Source organism: Chlorocebus sabaeus, chromosome 7 (genome assembly GCF_047675955.1).
Source record: "Chlorocebus sabaeus isolate Y175 chromosome 7, mChlSab1.0.hap1, whole genome shotgun sequence".
In the NCBI taxonomy this organism is placed as follows: Eukaryota; Metazoa; Chordata; class Mammalia; order Primates; family Cercopithecidae; genus Chlorocebus; species Chlorocebus sabaeus.
Window position 1 is genome coordinate 62524781 of NC_132910.1, and position 18029 is coordinate 62542809.

Below are 18029 nucleotides of genomic sequence, written 5' to 3' on the forward strand. Positions count from 1 at the left end.
GAAAGAATACAATGTGCTCTTTCCACATGTTGGCCGGCAATAATAGCTGAAGGGTGTAGAAGCATGTGAAGATACAATTTCATTTTTCTCAAAGCTTTGTTGGAGGTATAGAAGAAAGTCTGGACATGATACTGGATTAAGAACTAACAACAAGAAGTTAGTGGATTATAATAGCAGGAAAGAATAATCTTCTGAATACTTTGTTGGGCTTACCTTGTATGTCAAATGTCAGCTCTTTTTTCTGCATATTTTCTGAAGACAATAGCATTGTTGATAGTTTTGCCTGAGCATTTGCAAGGATGCTTTGTTGAAACCAGTCTGCCTTTGGCACATGGAGGCAGGACTGCAGTTGAAAGAGCAGAAAGGAAATGCCAGGGAAGTTTCTCCAAAACTATAATATTTGTTTACATTTTTGTGTGGGTGAGAGAAACGAAGCCACTTGTTAAGTGACAAAGTATTGAAAACATACGTCACAAGATGTTACTGCCAAAAAACCTTAAAATTTACACTGTTTTATGCAACCTGGCACAAGGTGTACCCCCTTTGGGTTAGTCATCCTATCAGGTCTGCTTGGTTGAGGAGGCTTATTAGAAGATTGTGTGATGATGAGAAGAGAAATAAAGAAACTGAAGGATGACTTTCCCAGAGTTGTATTTTACAAACACTTTAGACAAGTTGCCCCAGATCTTTAGAGGGATAAACCATTCTCCTGTAACCTCTTGCCTTTTTATGCTCTCCTTTCACCATTTCTACAGCATAGTCTCAGGGAAGACAAAGAATATAGATTTCCTTTGAGAATCTTGGCAGAATAAGGTATAATGTTAGGAACAAAATGTGCTTTGGGGGGGTTTTACATGTGTGATACTAGCACCCTACATATAGACCATCCAAAACTTGTCACGTGACTTTCAGAAACTAACAGCCGCCCAGATGATAAACATTTACCCAGTATGGGACTCTACACCATTCCTTATTTTAAAATTTCATTCCTTATTTTCTGCCTTAGGCTGAAATGGTGATTTTTAAAGTGAATAAGATTCTAATCATAAGTCCTCCCTAAATATTATGCGATCTTTTTAAACGAAGAGAGAAGGCAATATCCTGGGTAATTACCTTGGTAGTTCAATGGTCCTCTCTTTGCAAATTGTCTCTAAAAGACAAGTAAATTTAGTGTGCAGGTGCACTTTGCCTGACCTGTGTATCTCTCTGATCATGATCATTTAACCTACTTATCTGCTTGTGGAATTTCACTGTTTGAAGATTATTATTCTTTCTGTCCAAATGATGTATAGGCATGTTATACTTTATTAAAGAGTTACCACTTGTCACTGCAAAGCTATCTGCATTCCTATGGTAGTTAAAATGATTACAATAGACTTCGTATTTATAGCTATACAGGTAATACCATAAATAGAAGACATGATGATTGTAGTCTCTCTCTTTCATATTTCAGTTGGTCATAATTTCCTCAAAACCTTTTTTTCTGGGCAAAAATTCATACTAGGTACTTTCTTTGCCCCTCTTTTGACATAGTTGAGCTGAATTACATAAGCCATTTAAAATTTTTCAAATATAAGATAAATGCAATCATTTTTCTTCTAAGAAAATGGTTTTGAACTATATATCATTTCTTTAACTCAAAGCCAATAAAAGTTATAAACTTCAATTTTTGCATGATTATAGTCCTCATGAAGGAAGGAGAACAGAGCCAAGTCTAAAGAATAACAATTAAATATTTTTTTAATGCTGAAAATTATAGTTTTGTGTCTTTGCATATTTTTAGTTCTGTTAAACCATCTTACTGACTTTATAAGTCATTTCATTTCATGTTTTCCAAGATATAAAGAGACTGAAATAAGGCATGCCCAATGAAATGTACCTTAAATACAGAAAAAATATCTAACTCACTTCCTGACTTAACAATAATTTATTTGAGGCCATTGCAGCTAGACAGTGATGTTATGATATATTATACATGTGTCTTAGGCTGATAATGCTATCTACACTACTAAGAATGGATTCCATAGAAAGAAGAGTCGTCAGGAAATCTAATCAGCTGTTGTTGAATAGTTGGGGCAAACTGACCAACAATTATGGGATAGGAAATAAAGGAATGACTGAAACTTTTCTTGTATCTCAAATGGATAAAAATTAGAAATTTTATTTTGGAAGCAAAGAAGAAAGAGGAATTGTAGGTGACCCAGGGTTTAATTTAAGATCTGAAAAACTCTGGGCACTGCGATGTCATTCACCCCTGTGAAATGCAGAAGGGAATTAGATTTTGAAAGAAAGACACATTCTCCCTGGACATGATGAGTCTGAGGTCCATATAATATATTGTTGTAGTCACATGTAGACAGCTAGAAATGTAGAACAGGAAGATGCGTTAAAAAATCAAATGAAGGCCTGGCGTGGTGGCTCACACCTGTAATCCCAGCACTTTGGGAGGCTGAGTCAGGAAGATCACTTGAGGTCAGGAGTTCAAGACCAGCCTGACCAACACGGTGAAACCCCATCTCCACTAAAAATACAAAAAGTTAGGCGGGTGTGGTGACACGTGCCTGTAATTCCACCTATTTGGGAGGCTGAGGCAGGAGAATCACTTGAATCCAGGAGGTGGAGGTTGCAGTGAGCCAAGATCATGCCATTGCACTCCAGCCTGGGCAACAATCGTGAAACGCTATACACACACACACACACACACACACACTCAAATTAAATATAAAATCACAAGCAGAGTTATAGATTAGAAAGTCCTTAGGACTCTAAGGAGAGTTCTCTAAGGAAAAAGAGGAAGACTTCCACGGGAAGCTGGCGAGGATAGCAGAAGCATCCAACTCTTCCTGCTACCCTGACGTTTCTCTTCTGTTCCTAGATTCCAAATAAAATAGAAATTAAATGGACAAAATTGTGTTTTCATGGGGGATATAAATCATTATAAAGTCTAGAAAATGTGTTCCACTTGATTCCTCCTTTGTACTTGACCTTGCTTTGTTTTTCTGTCTAACGTTTCTGTCTGCCATCAAATACATGCGCTTGTTTATGTGTTTGTAGTCTCTCCCTATTAGGTGTATAAGATGATACATAAATCATGAGGTTCCAAATTTATATGCTTCTATCAGAGTAGCCTCAGCTCTCAAAAAATAATTGTTAAATGAGTGTAATTTCCATGACAAAACTTGGAGAAACTTCGGTTAGCTATGAAAGGCATAGAAATTGAAAAGGGGAGTGAGAATCTTCTAGAAATTCCCAAAACATCATTTATAGACATTCATGAAGGACATTATGGCAAAAGTCAATTTATCTAATCATAGTGGTAAGAGCAGATTAGAGAAAAGGCAGAGGTAGGAGATATGAATGAAGTTGGTGAAGCTTCCACATAGAGTGGACACCTGCAGTAGCTGAAAATATAGTAACAGGGTTTCCACCTGAAGGAACAGCTAGAGGAATAGAAAAGTTTCACCTGGGTTACCTTGCAGAGTGGATTGCTGCCTTAGCAAAAACCTGTTAAGCTTGTACCCAACAGGACTACAAACAATGAGAAACTCTGCATCACATGGTTTTCTTCTCCAGGGCACTAAAATAAAATGAGCAGAAAATTTTTACAATGATAGAGAAAAAGTACTAGACCTATCAAAATATACAGGAGTCAGAAATTACACCTAAGTATCAAAGTGGACATCATATTTATGAAACTAAATCTGGTTTCCAATAAAAACATAATATATGATTGGTAAAGGCTGTATAGTAATAAAAATACACATTTGTGGAATTAAAAGCCATACTGGAGGCCATAGAAAGGATATGAAATACTTGCAAAACTAGAATTAACAAAATAGAAAGTGAACTAAAGAATTTTTTTTCAGAAGAGAATTGATGAATGAGAAAAAGAGATCCATAAAACAGATTCAGAAAATATAATTCACATATGGAAATTCTAAAAAGATAATAAATTAATAAATATTTTCAAAAGAAAAATATTATCTATTGATCTATCTATATATCTATGTGTTTGGTGATCTATTTATCATGTTTTTGTACTTTTGAAAACATATATAATACATAATTTATGTATAATTATGTATATCATTGTATATTATATTAAATATATTATATATAATACAATGTATAATATATAATAATATATAATATATAATGTTATATATAATGTATAATATATAATTATATATTATATAATATATATATATAATAGTGGAATTATATAGTAGTGGAATATTCCACTACTACTGGAATAAAATAAAAATAAACTTTTAACTTTCAAATCATTACAGCAAATAAAATGTATTATATATTATGAGAAGGAAGGGATTTTAAAGTAGAAAGTATGCAGAAAAAAGAAGAGAAATGAAAACACAGAGACTGGCTAATATATAACCTGTAGTGTTTGAGAGATATGGTGTCAATGGTAATCATAAACTGTGAGGTGGGGTTAGTCAACCATCAACTCAAGGCAAGTCATATATGACCCAGAGCCCATTGAAGGGGAGGCCAGGACACCTTGGGAAAGACATTACAGTGACACAGCTGGTATATATAGTAGTAATTCCCTTGATTATTCACCAAAGAGATCTATGGTCATTTGAACAAAGTCACTCTCCTCTAGGCAAATATATTCTGACGGAAGCATACTCAACAAGAAGGCAGTAAACTAAGAAAGAGGAGGGCCTGGGAAGTAAAAGTAGAAAAGTCACATAGAAAAATATTGAAAGGAAGTCCCAGAATGAACACTTTGGGTCTTGGCCAAAGCAGGAGAATGAATTATGTAGGACAACCTTTAGAAAGTAAGTTAAGTAATTTAAGCAGTTGGGAGAAAATAAGACTGAAAAGAGTTTTACAGTTCTGACAGGACATCAAGCAAAAAATGTATATATACATAATAAAGTTAGGTATATAAATGTTTTGTAAGTAAAAAACATGAGGTAGTATTTAAGAACAGATTAACATTATAAAAATATAATCCACTTCCTGGTGTTATATTAAAAATTGTATTTAGTTACAATAGTTGAATAAATACTTTAACTAAATGTTGATTTAAAAAATACTTGGAAAATAAAGAAATGTATTATGAATGTGCTACCTGAATTCTCTCCAATCGCATGGAAAGCCATACATATTTATTAAGGATTTCTTTCAGATTTCAGAAATCAGATTTCTGAAATATACACATATCACAGTTGATTTGTGTATTTAATGGCCTGGCACTTACTCCTTTTCAATATATTGGAAAGACAATTTTGTTTTATAATCAAATAAATGGAACTTAACAAAATGTAAATATTGATAAAAAGTTAAATGTTTGAAATGTTTTAAAAGATCTGCAAAAAATATTTTGCAGTAGAAGATAGTAAAACCATATGACATGTCATATAAAAAATAAAATAAATAAATTATGAGGGGGAGATAAAGCAAGATGGCTGAACAGCAGCCTCCAGTGATCATGACCCCTGCAGGAACACCAAATTGAACAACTATCCACACAAAAAATGCACATTCATAAGAACCGAAAATCAAGTAGGTGATCATAGCACCTGATTTAAGATCTTATTAAGGAAGGAGGCACTGAGGAGTGTAGGAAAGACAGCCTTGAATTGCTGCTGCTACCCCTCCTTCCAACCCCCCAGGGGCATGAAGAGTCTGTGTGCTTAGGGGAGGGAGAGCACAGTGATTGTGGGACTTTGCATTGGAACTCAGTGCTGCCCTGTCACAGCAGGAAGTAACACAAGGCAGAACTCTGCCCACCAAGGGAGCATTTAGACCATCTCTAGCCAGAGGCAAAACATCAATCCCAGTGGTCAGAACTTAAGTTCTGGCAAGCCCTGCCACCACGAGCTGAAGTGTTCTGGGGTCCTAAGTAAACTTGAAAGGCATTCTAGGCCACAAGGACTGCGATTCCTGAGCAAGTTATTGTGCTGTGCTGGGCTCAAACCAGTGGACTTGGGGAGCATGCAACCTAGTGAGACATTAACTGGGGTGGCCAAGGGAGTGCTTGCCTCACTCATCTCCCAACCCTAGGAAGTGTAGCTCACAGCTCCAGGAAAGACTCCTTTACTCTGCTTGAGGAGAGAAGAGGGAAGAGTAAAGAGAACTCTGTCTTGCAACTTGTATGCCAGGGTAGCAACAGTAGAACAGGGCACCAGGCAGAGTGCTGAGGCCTTCATTTCAGGCCCTAGCTCCTGGACAACATTTCTAAACTCACCCGGGGCCAGAAGGGAAACTGCTCTCTTGAAGGAAAGGACCCAGTCTTGGCAGAATCCATCACCTTTTGACTAAAGAGTCCTGGGGCCCTGACTAATCAGCAGTAGTAGCAAGAGAGTACTTGTAACAAGCCTTGGATGAGACTCAGAGCTGTGCTGGTTACACGTGTGAACCAGTACATTGCCCACTGTGGTGGCTATGGGGCAAGACCCCATCTGCTTGAGGAAAGGAGAAGGAAGAGTAAAGGGGACTTTGTCTTGCAACTTGGATGCTAACTTGGCCACAGTTGGGTAGAGTACCAGGTGGGATCCTAGGATCCTTGATTCTAAGCCTTGGCTTCTGGATGGCATTTACGGACCTACCCTGGGTCAGAGGGGAGCCCACTTCTCTGAAGAGAGAACCTCGGGTCTGGCAGCATTCACCACAAGCTGACTGAAGAGCCTTTAGGTCTTGAGTGATCATCAGCAGTAACCAGGTTACTACTTGCCACCAGCCTGAGGTGGTGGTGGGCATGGGGAGAGACTCCTCAGCTTGAGGAAAGGAGAAAAAAGAGTGGGAAGGACTTTGTTTCATTCATGACTTGGGTGCCAGCTCACTCAAAGTAGAATGGAGTGCAAGGTAGATTCCTAAGGTTCTTGACTCCAAGGCCTGGCTCATTGATAACATCTTTGGACCAACCTGGGGCCAGGAGGAACCCTCCACCCAGAAAAGAAGGGCAAAAGCCTGGCTGGATTTGCCACCTGTTGATTGTAAAGGCCTAAGGCCTTTAGTGAACATAGGTGGTAGCCAGGCAGTGGTCACTGAGTGCTTTGGGGAAACCCAGTGCTATGTTGGCTTTACATCTGATCCAGCACAGTCCCAGTAGTGATGACCACGGGGTACTTGTGTCATCCGTCTCCCATCTCCAGGAAATTCAACACACACACACACACACACACACACACACACACACACACGCACACAGAGAGAGAGAGAGAGAGAGAGAGAGAGAGAAGCGAGAGACTCTGTTTGAGAGGAACTAAGGGAAGAGAACAAGAGAATCTCCCTGGTAAGCCAGGGAATTCTGGATCTTACCCAAGGCCACCAAGGCAATACCTCTACAAGTCTGCAAGAGTCACAGCATTACTGAGCTTGGAATGTCCCTTAAAGTAGATATGGCTGTAGTGACCAAAGATCTAGATCACAACACCCAAGTACCTTTGAATACCTGGAAAGCCTTCTGATGAAAGATGTGTACTAATAAGCCCAGATTGTGAAGACTATAATAAATAGCTAACTCTTCAATGCCCAGACACCAACAAATATCTACAAGCGTCAAGACCATCCAGGAAAACATGACCTCACCAGATAAACTAAATAAGGCACTAGTGACCAATTCAGGAGAGAGAGAGATATATGACCTTTCAGAGAGAGATGTGAAAATAGCCATTTTAATAGCCATTTTGAGAAAACTCAATGAAATCCAAGATAACACAGAAAAAGAATTCAGAATACTATCAGGTAAATTTTTGAAAGCGATTGAAATAATTAAAAAGAATAAAGCAGAAATTCTGGAGCTGAAAAATGTATTTGGCATTCTGAAGAATGCATGAGTCTCTTAATAGCAAAACTGATCAAGAAGAAGAAAAAATTAGTGAGCTTGAAGCCAGGTTACTTGAAAATATAGAGCCAGAGGAAAAAAAAGAAAAAAGCATACAAAAGAATGGAGCATGCCTACAATATCTCAAAATAATACCAAAAGGGCAAATCTAAGAGCCTTTGGCATTAGGGTGGAGGTAGAGCGAGATGTTAGGGTAGAACATTTATTCAAAGGGATAATAACAAAGAACTTTCTAAAACTAGAGAAAGATATCAATATTCAAGTACAAGAATGCTATAGAGCACTAACTAGATTTAACCCAAAAAGACTACTACCTCAATATATTTAATAATCAAACTCCCTGATATGGTTTGGCTCTCTGTCACCACCCAAATCTCATATTGGATTGTACTCCCATAATTCCCACGTGTTGTGGGAGGGACCCAGTGGGAGATAATTTGAATCATGGGGGCAGTTTCCCCCATACTGTTCTCATGGTGATGAATAAGTCTTATGAGATCTGATGGTTTTATCAGGGGTTTCTGCTTCTGTATCTTCCTCATTTTTTCTTGTCACTGCCATGTAAGAAGTGCCTTTCACCTCCTGCCATGATTCTGATGCCTCTCTAGTCATGTGGAACTGTAAGTCTTGGTTATGTCTTTATCAGCCGTGTGAAAACAAATTGTAGATACATAAAAAAATGTAATTTGTAAGTTACACTGTAACTGGTATCAGTAGAGTAGGGCGTTGCTAAAAAGATAACTGAAAATGTGGAAACGACTTTGGAACTGGGTAATAGGCAGAGATTGAAACAGTGTGGAGGGCTCAATGGAAGACAGGAAAATGTGGGAAAGTGGAATTTCTTGGAGACTTGTTGAATGGCTTTGACAAAACTGCTAATAATGATATGGACAATGAAATCCAGGCTGAGGTGGTCTCAGATGGATATGAGGAACCTGTTGGGAACTGGAACAAAGGTGATTCTTGTTACGTTTTAGCAAAGAGATTGGTGGCATTTTGCCCTGCCCTAGAGATTTATGGAACTTTGAACTTGAGAGAGAAGATTTAGGGCATCTGGAAGAGAAATTTCTAATCAGCAAAGCATTCAAGAGGTGACTTGGATGCTGGTAAAGGCATTCAGTTTCAAAAGAGAAATGGAGCATAAAAGTTCGGAAAATTTGCAGTCTGACAATTTGGTAGAAAAGAAAATCCCATTTTCTGAGGAGAAATTCAAGCCAGCTGCAGATATTTGCATAAGTGATGAGGAGCCATATGTTAATCCCCAAGACAATGTGGGAAAATGTCTCCAGGGCATGTCAGAGACATTTGTGGCAGCCTCTCCCATCACCTGGAGGTCTAGGAGAAAAAAAATGGTTTTGAGGGCAGGGCCCAGAGCCCCTGGGCTGTGTGTAGTCTAGGAACTTGGTGCCCTGTGTCCCAGCTGCTCCAGCCCTTGCCGAAAGGGGCAAATGTAGAGCTCAGGCCATGGCATTAGAGGGTGCAAGCCCAAAGCCTTGGCAACTTCCACGTGGTGTTGAGTGTGCCAGTGCACAGAAGTCAAGAATTGGGGTTTGGGAACCTCCACCTAGATTTCAGAAGATGTATGGAAATACCTGGATGCCCAGCCAGAAGTTTGCTGCAGGGGCAGGGCTCTCATGAAGCACTTTGGCTAGGGCGGTGCAGAAGGAAAATGTGGGGTCAGAGCCCCCACACAGAGTCCCTACTGGGGTACTGCCTAGTGGAGCTGTGAGAAGAGGGCCACCATTCTCCAGAACCCAGAATGGTAGATCCATCTACGGCTTGCACTGTGCACCGAGAAAAGCCACAGACACTCAAAGCCAGCCTGTGAAAGCAGCTGGGATAGAGGCTGTATCCTGAAAAGCCAAAGGGGCAGAGCTGCCTAAGACCAGGGGAACCCACCTCTTGCATCAGCATGACCTGGATGTGAGAGCTGGAGTCAAAGGAGATCATTTTGGAGCTTTAAATTTTGACTGCCCTGCTGGATTTTGGACTTGCATGGGGTCTGTAGCCCCTTTGCTTTCTCCCACTTGAAAATGGCTGTATTTACCTAATACCTGTACTTTCATTGTATCTAGGAAGAAACTAGCTTGCTTTTGATTTTACAGGACCATAGGCAGAGGGGCTTGCCTTGTCTCAGATGAAACTTTAGACTGTGGACTTTTGGGTTAATACTGAAATAAGTTAAGACTTTGGGGGACTGTTGGGAAGGCATGATTGATTTTGAAGTGTGAGTACATGAGATTTGGAGGGTCAGGGAAGGAATGAGATGGTTTGGCTTTGTGTCCTCACCCAAATCTCATCTTAAATTGTACTTCCATAATTCCCATGTATTGTGGGAAGGATCCAGTGGGAGATAATTTGAATCATGGGGGCAGTTTTTCCCATACTGTTTTCATGGTAGTGAATAAGTCTCATGAGATCTGATGGTTTTATCAGGGGTTTCTGCTGTTGCATCTTCCTCATTTTCTCTTACCATTGCTATGTAAGAAGTGCCTTTCACCTCCTGCCATGATTCTGATGCCTCCTTAGCCATGTGGAACTGTAAGTCCAATTAAACCTCTTTTTCTTCCCAGTCTTGGTTATGTCTTTATCAGCAGCATGAAAACAAACTAATACACTTTCAAAGGTCAAGGATAAAGAAAGGATCTTAAAAGCAGCAAGAGAAAAGAAACAAATAACATACACAGGAACTCCAATACATCTGGTAGCAGACTTCTCAGTGGAAACTTTATAGGTTGGGGGAGAGTGGCATGACATACTTTTATCCTAGAATAGTATACCCAACAAAACTGTCCTTCAAACATGAAGAAACAAAGTATGTCCCAGACAAACAAAAGCTGAAGGACTTCATCAACAGCAGACCTACAAGAAATGGTAAAGAGAGTTCTTCAATCTGAAAGAAAAGGATGTTAATGAGCAATAAGCAATCATCTGAAGGTACAAAACTCCCTGGTAATAGCAAGTACACAGAAAAACACAGAATGTTATAACACTGTGATTGTGGTGTGTGAACCACTTATATCTTGAGTAGAAAGACTAAAATATGAACCTTTTAAAAATAATAACTACAAAAACTTTTCAAGATATTGTATCATAAGATATATTTAGAAACAGAAAGTTAAAAAGCAGGGGAAAGAAGGTAAAGTATAGAGATTTTATTAGCTTTGCTTATTTTTTGGGTTAAAATTAGTTCATGCACTCAGTGTTGTCATCAGTTTAAAATAATGGGTTATATTATTTACAAGCCTCATGGTAATCTCAAATCAAAAAACATACAAAAGATACCTAAAAAATAAAAAGCAAGAAATGGAAACACATCACCAGAGAAAGTCCTCACTAAGAGGAAGAGAAGAAGAAAGGAAAGAAGGACAAGAACACCACAAAACAACCAGAAAACAAACAACAAAATGGCAAAAGTCCTTGCATATTAATAATAGCATTGAATGTAAATGGACTAAACTGTTCAATCAAAAGACAAAGAATGACTGAGTGGATGAAAAGAAATCAAGACCCGATGATCTGTTGCCTACAAGAAACAGGCTTCACCTACAAAGGCAAACATAGGGTGAAAAAAATATTACATGCAAGTGAAAACCAAAAAATAGCAGTAAAAGATATATTCATTCAGACAAATAGATTTCAAGACAAAAGCTAGAAAAAGTGACAAAGGTCATTATATAATGATAAAGTGGTCAATTCAGCAAGAAGATATAACAATTGTTAATTTATATACACCCAACTGGAACACCCAGGTATATAAAGCAAATATTAGTGCTGAAGAGATAGACCTCAGTACAATAGCAGTTGGAGACATCAACACCCCATTTTCAGCATTAGACAGATCATCCAGAAAAAAATAGTAAACAAGGAAATGCTGGACTTAATCTGAACTATAGACCAAATGGACCTAATAGTTATTTTCGGAACATTCATCCAATGAATCCAGAATACACATTCTTCTCCTCAGCACATGGATCATTCTTAAGGATAGACCATATGTTAAGCTACAAACACATCTTTAAAAATTAAGAAAAAATTATATTAAGTATCTTCTTTAACAACAATGGTAAAAAACTAGGAATCAATAACAAGAGAAATTTTGGAAACTATACATACAACACATAGAAATTAAACAATATGCTCTGAAAGAACAAGTAGGTCAATGAAAAGATTAAGAAAAAAACTGAAAATAAATTTTAAACTAATGCAAATGGAAATATAACATATGGAAGCCTGTGGGATACAGTGAAAATAGTGCTACAAGGAAAGTTTATAGCAATAGGCACCTACATCAAAAAAGTAGAAAAATTTCAAATAAACAACCTAATGATGCACCTTAACAAACTTGAAAAGCAAGAGGAAACCAAAATCAAAATTAGTAGAAAAAAAGAAATAATAAATATCAGAGCAGAAATAAATGAAGCTGAAACAATGACCAAAAAAGCAATAGCAAAGATCAATGAAACCAAAAGTTGGTTTTTCAAAAAGATACATTTGACAAAACTTTAGCCCAACTAAGAAAAAAAGAGAGAAAACCCAAACAAATAAAATCAGGGATAAAAAGGGAGACATTACAACCGATGCCATAGAAATTCAAAGAATCATTAGAGGGTAATATGAGCAACTAAATGCCAATAAATTGAAAAACTGAGGATAAATGTATAAATTCCTAGACACATACAACCTACCAAGATTGAACCATGAAGAAATTAAAAACCGGATAAGACCAGTCAGGCGCGGTGGCTCACGCCTGTAATCCCAGCACTTTGGGAGGCTGAGGCAGGTGGATCATGAGGTCAGGAGATCCAGACCATCCTGGCTAACACAGTGAAACCCTATCTCTACTAAAAATACAAAAAATTAGCCGGGCTTGGTAGTGGGCATCTGTAGTCCCAGCTACTCTGGAGGCTGAGGCAGGAGAATGGCGTGAACCTGGGAGAAAGAGCTTGCGATGAGCCTAGATGGCACCACTGCACTCTAGCTTGGGTGAGATGGAGTGAGACTCCATCTCAAAAAAAAAAAAAAAAAAAAAAAAAAAAGTAATGAAATCACTGACAATCTAGAAAATCAAGGGAAGAAAGTGAAAGATAATCACCTCTAAAAACACTGCCCTTATACAATCTTTTATATAACTTTTATACAGTTACAGCATTTTTTGCATGTGTTCTGGTACTTTAAGTACATATGAATATGTTTTATATAATTGTTATAATTTGTACATATAGTCCTGTTTCATATTTTACACTGTAATCAGCTTTTATATGATTACATAGTTATTACTCCATTCAGCAAATATTAGTAGGTTCCTTCTGTATGCAGAGTATATATTGATAAAGAAAATAGGATCTTTGAGAAACTCCCAGTTTTACATGGAAAATAGCTTGAGATCATTACAATTAAATGTACTAACTTGTATGATGGGATAAACACAGACAAATATGGGAACACCCAGAGGAAACACCTTTCCCATGTTAGGGGTCAGGGTAGGGATCTTAAAGGAGGATGTGCCATTTAAGCTGAGAGGAAAAGGTCAAGTGAGAGGTAGGTTAATGGAAGGTGACGAGTGTTTCAAGAAGAAGGAATACTCTGTGCAAAGAGCCTGGGGCTAGAGGGAAGAAACTGTAGTGTATTCAGAAAGCTGGGAGGGAGCTGTGTGATACTACTGGGGTTAAGCAGGTTATGCAGAGTCTTAAGTATCTGAAAGTATAATACACATCAAGAGGGGTAGCTTTTAAAATATAAACATATGTTAAAAAGCCTTGAAAATGGATGTTGTAAAGGGATTAAAGGCATAAAGTCCAGGTAGAATACCGTTGAAAAATAATAAGGGTACCAGTAAGAGTAATGAGGTGAAGAGCTTGCATGGGAACTGTAGGGGGGAGAGATGAAAAGAGGAATCAGCAGAAAGGAAGTGAGTAGAACAAAACCAAAGTGTTGGGTGAATCTACGTATTAAGAAGTAGCAAGAGTCAACTGTAATGACTGGGGACAAAGAATGAGGATGGGGAAAGCAGTAAATGGCTATACTATTTAAGATTTTAGGAAGAATTAAAAGCCTAAAACTACACCCTCACATTCCATTTGTGTCTTATTCCCTAGTAACCAAGAATGGGTATCTTTGAAATTTCTGAAGCATCTGGCCTATTAAATATCCCCTTCTTTCCCAAGGTGCTACTATATTGATTTCTAGATGAACCTTCTGGCCACTTCAAGTGACTTCCTTCATGGGATCCTCTGTCCCTACTCATCCTAAGGGTCAGAGCTCTCTCTCTCTCTCTCTCTCATGGAGTCTCGCTCTGTCACCCAAGCTGGAGTGCAGTGGTGCAATCTTGGCTCACTGCAACCTCCACCTCCCAGGTTCAAATGATTCTCCTGCCTCAGCCTCCCAAGTAGCTGGGATTACAGGTGCGCGCCACCATGCCCAGCTAATTTTTTGTATTTTTAGTAGAGACTGGGTTTTGCCACGTTGGCCAGACTGGTCTCAAACTCCTGACCTCATGATCCCCTACCTTGGCCTCCCATAGTGCTGGGATTATAGGCGTGAGCCACTGCGCTGGGCCAAGGTCACAGTTCTCTACTGTTCTGTCATTAGTTCTTTTCTCCCAGTCCCTGTTTCCTTGGCAATCTCATTTATGAGTGAGATAGGTGCTGATGGCACCCAAATACATACGTATCTCTAAACCAGACCTTTTACCTAAATGTAAAATCCATTTTTAAAAATGAATTACAGCATATTTAATTTATCTTTCCAGCATGGGCTCCTCCACATCAACTTAACTATAACTGAATTATTTGCATCTCCATTCAAGCTTGCTCCTTTTCATGTATTCCTTATTTTGGAGTCTAGACCCATAATCTATCTAACCGTTATTCCACCAAGTCAGAAACAGAGAGCTATCTTTAACCTTCTCTTCTCTTTCTTTTTTATCACTTCCCCAACCTCTGCATATCTAATCAGTAATCAAAACCTAAGAATTCTATTTCTTGCATATCTCTCAGGTGTGTGGTCATTCACCCAGACCTTCTCACCTTTCATCTCTGACTAACTTGTTAATTGTTGCCTTAATTAATATTCTCTTTATTCCTGGTGGACCTTCCTAACTGATCTACCTTGACTCTTCCTTGTACACTTTCCAGATGAATGTCCCATTCTCCATATGCAATGATACTTGAGCCAAAAGGAACAACCTGTGGGAGTTTCTCTAATGCTACTTCCACATTCTTTCATTTCTTACTGTCCCTTCTCTCTAGGAGTGATCTTTATTTTTTTCCCTGATTAATTCATTCTTTCATGTTTTTGACCTTCAGTTCAAAAGATACTTTCTGTCATGAGCCCATAAATCCTGGGTTATATCCTAACTGTATGCTTTCAAAATCAGTCCTTAGATTGTCCCATGATAATTAACTCTACATAAGGCAATGACCTCTTTACATGAATAAAAATAATTCATTTTTGTTAAGTGCTTCCTATATGCATAGCACTGAACTGAGGCATTTACATTGATTTTCTCATTTAATACAATATGTCCCTGAGGAAAGCACTATTATTACCTTTATTTGAAGATGAGGAAACTGAGCTACAGAAACCCAAGGTCAAAAAGCTAATTAAGTGGCAGAGCATTGATTGAAACTTCAGTGAGTTTATAGCATAGTCACAACACAAGTGCACAGAAACAGAACATTGTTTTTAATTTTTTAAAATGCAATTTAATTTGCTTCTGAATCCTCATTTCTGCTAGGCAGCAGGAAAAAAAAACTAAATGAAACAGATAAATAAACCAATAAACCCTTCAAGTAAAAGGAGTCAAAAGAAATCTTAATCTCTTCCCCTCCACTGTTACCCAGCTCCCAGATAGGGATACCACCACAGGCTTCAGAAAACTGCAGATTCACTTTTGGACATCCAGAGCCTCAACGATTACCTGGAGGACAATATATATATTGAGAACAATATCACAAAAGAAGATCAATAGCTACTGAGAATGATATCGCAAACTCATATTGTGTACTTGAAGCAATCCTCAGTTCACCACCTGCTGATCATGCTTTGCTGATATAATTACCGCATTAGGAAAGGAAAAGAGCCAGCTGGCCTGGAATGAAGAAGGCTTTAGGAGACCATGGCCTGGTTAATGTGGAAGACACCAAAGGAAAAGGAGCCACATATAGTAAGGATGACAGTGACATGGCTCTCTGGATCAGATGATGAGGAGAAATGTGATGAAGGAAGAGGCTGATAAAATAATGCTTTAGGCAAGATGGGTCAAGGAAGGCCAAAAATCCTGGACTTGTTGCCAAGTCTTCTAGATGTGAAACCTTGGGATGACAGAGTCAAGGGAACAAGATTACAGGAATATGTCAGGGGAATCAGGCAGATAGCTTGGTCGGAAGCACTTCCAAACTAGTTCTGATAGGATATGCTATCAAGAGGCTCCAGAAACAGGGTGGAGTTGAAGATGATAAATTTGGTACAATGTGCTGGAAGAACAGATAACTTCTTTTGAGGACTGTGTTTAGTCAACAGACAAGACCTCTTTCAATGGGATCAAAACCCACAAAGACTTTTAATCTTATCTATCAAAGATTAATTCAGTTATTGCTAATTGACACAGGGGCTCATAGGATAATAAAGTTTGTTTTTATTAAATACCTCAATTTTCCAATGTTCCTCTCTGCTGTGCCTTTGTCACCTCCGATTCCCTTTGCTTCTCCTGGGGAACAAGAGGAAGCTTCTGCATTGTCTCTGTGCTGAGAATGAGGTGTCTTGTGGTTTCTGCATTGTCTTGTAGTTTCTGGGTGCTGGCGTCAGTCCTTGTTGGGCACTGTGTGACTCACTGTCTATTCTGGTAAAAGGCCACAGTTTAAGATCTCTTGCTGCTCACTCAACCTGCTGGTGGTTTTTATTGTCTCTGAGAATCTGAGTTATCTTTATCCCTCCCCCTGTATTCTGGGAGGTAAGCTCCTCTGAGCTCAAAATCTTGTGGTTTATTTCTCTTGCCCTACTTCCCCCACCACTCTGTAAATTTAACACCAAAAAAGAAGAGAGCTGAGGCCCTCACTGATGTCCAGCTCTCTTCATCTCTCTTTCCAACTGCAGCACTGAAGGGGTCAAGTAGACAAGTGGGATGAGGGTGAGGAGGAGGGGAGGGAAAATGAGAGGGAACACTCAGGTCCTGATGACCTCACTCAGGTTGTTGAAGAGAGCTCTGTACTTTTCAGTCACATGAGAAAATTGATTTCCTTTGATTTCTAGCTACTTTGTTAGAGTTTCCTCATGCTTTCACTATGAAAAATTCAAATTGAATCTAAGAGGTAACTCAAAATGTTCAGTAAAGTATATCCTTCAGAGCATTTTAGGGGGAAAACAGGACATTGGTGGTAGTTATGGGTTTGGAGATTTGTCAGGGTCTTAGTTCATATCCATTGTGAGTGTGTACTGCATAAAGTAGTTGATTCAAAGACATCTAACAGGTACCATCCTTGCTGCCTTAGTTTATACTTTCTCATAGTTACAGGTGATAGAGGTACTGTGAGTGATTTGTGATGGGAGTAGAGTTTGGAATTTGATATCTGAAAGCACACTTGACATATTCCTTATCTCTTTATTTCTTCTTGGTCAGTCTCAAGTTGAATTCTACCATCTTTTACCTACTTCCTTCCTTTCTCCTCTTTTTTTTTTTTTTTTTTTCCTACCACTGGGAACATAGGGCCAATATTTCAATAAAAGAAACACTTAACTAACAAGAAGCCTTTTCAAGTAGATGTCATCTTCTAATGGAGAATTATTGCACTATATATATGATCATAGCTATAGCAGAAACAGTTTGAGGACAAAAATGACTTGAAAGTTATTTTTTCTACACATATTTTTTCTCCAGAAACAGAAAATATCAAGTCACCTAGGCTCTTACCCTGTAGTCAGTAGAAAAAATAAGGAGAAGGGGAGGCAATATAGTTAGAAAGTGTTTTTGTTGAGGTAATATTCCACATGTCATTACTTAAATATTGATCTGTCAAGGAATCTCTCAAAATATTATTTGACTAAAATTATGACAAATCTAAAAAACTTCACTAAACATGTTAAATTTTTTTCTGATTACAAGATAGCACTTTCTCCTTATAGTGAATTTTAAAAATTTAAGAACTACCATTGCTATATTAGTCTTGAAGCTGGCACTCATGGATTTCTAGCTCTTTGGTGGCAAATATCCTCT

At 38.3% G+C, this 18029-nt stretch overlaps 1 long non-coding RNA gene across 1 annotated transcript in view; it reads right to left on the bottom strand.

The window, feature by feature from the left end:
- LOC103236124 (uncharacterized) overlaps window positions 1-16797 on the bottom strand; it is a 99729-nt gene extending 82932 nt beyond the window's left edge. The window contains exon 1 of the long non-coding RNA XR_498068.3: window positions 16466-16797. This is a non-coding gene — a long non-coding RNA (uncharacterized lncRNA). The remainder of the gene's footprint in view (window positions 1-16465) is intronic.
- Window positions 16798-18029: the final 1232 nt, after the last annotated feature.